This window comes from Limulus polyphemus, unplaced genomic scaffold (assembly GCF_000517525.1).
Source record: "Limulus polyphemus unplaced genomic scaffold, Limulus_polyphemus-2.1.2 Scaffold317, whole genome shotgun sequence".
NCBI classification, from domain to species: domain Eukaryota; kingdom Metazoa; phylum Arthropoda; class Merostomata; order Xiphosura; family Limulidae; genus Limulus; species Limulus polyphemus.
This window is the reverse complement of record NW_013665927.1, coordinates 218,900-220,132: the sequence shown is the minus strand read 5'-3', so window position 1 is coordinate 220,132 and position 1,233 is coordinate 218,900. Positions and strand designations below refer to the sequence as shown.

The 1,233-nt window shown below is 32.7% G+C and overlaps 1 protein-coding gene across 3 annotated transcripts in view; it reads left to right on the top strand.

Annotated features, from left to right (window-relative positions):
- LOC106457325 overlaps positions 1-1,233 on the top strand; it is a 105,080-nt gene that overhangs the window by 82,757 nt on the left and 21,090 nt on the right. The window lies entirely within an intron of this gene.

Sequence of the window (1,233 nt, the reverse complement as noted above, 5' to 3'; positions counted from 1 at the left end):
ACTTAAAATGTAAGTCAAACTTCCAATATTTTAGTCTAAAAGCGGTGATTAGACATTTTTTCAGTTTTCAAACCTAGAATTATGGACGAAGTTCATATCATATCCGGGTTTCGACCGTGGCCTAATACTTTGCGTGTCCAGTCTGGGAATTTGAAGGTTCACCTTGTTTGTCATGTTTCCTCAAACTTTTGCTCCTCACCTTGAGGCCGTGGGTACACCATAGGAGTGACAGTCAAATCCTACATTTGGTCAGAAAAGAGTAGCTTTAGAGCTGTCGATGGGTGCTGTTGGCTATGTGCAGGTAGCTCTGCCGTCCCTGTGTAGCTTTGCATGAACTTTTGAAACAAACAAGCTATTCAATCGGATTTTTAAATACATTTTTTCTAAGCTGTTTTTACACCAAATTGCTTATGGGTTCATGAGACACAAACACACATAAAATGTGAACGAAAATACCATCAATATTGCTAGAACTTCTAATAAATACTCCTCGGACTTTTTGTGTATGTTTCACAGAAAACGAGTGGTTTCACTAAAACTTTTATTTGCTGTTTAATTGCACAGAGTATTGTTACAGGCAAAATCACGAAATTACTTAATATGGTGCAATATGTTGACCGTACTGGTAGTGAACGGTAATTTTAGGGTTAATAACGGACTATTTCATTGTAATGTCATATTTACTTCATTGAAGATGCTAAATTAAATTATGGAAAACATGTATTCAATATTGTTGTATAAATACGACATTTTGTTGCATAAGCGTACATAGATATACCACTAAGTTCACATTCATCAAACAAGACGACAGTAATCAATACGGTTAAGAAGAATGACAGAAAAATAATTATTGTAATTGAAATATATTTTTACTCCAATACAACCGTTTCTCAACGTTAAAAAAGAAAAAAAACTGAAAAGAACAAACAAGGTTATTTTTCATTTTAACTGGGCATGAATATAAAAGCCAACTTTTCGGAACCCAGTGGATATGAATTAATAACCTTATCTGGAATTATTAATGAACCATCGATGTTAAACGTATGTGAAAACTATTACACGCACACATTGTTTTTACAATTTGTACTAAAACGTCAGAATTTCGTTAAATACACAGGTAATTCTCAGAATATTTTTATAGTGACGAAAGTAGTAAAATTACTTTCGTACGTAATAATAATTTTTGTTGTATTACCAGCTGAAATTTAAGGACATTAAACTGTTAATTTAATT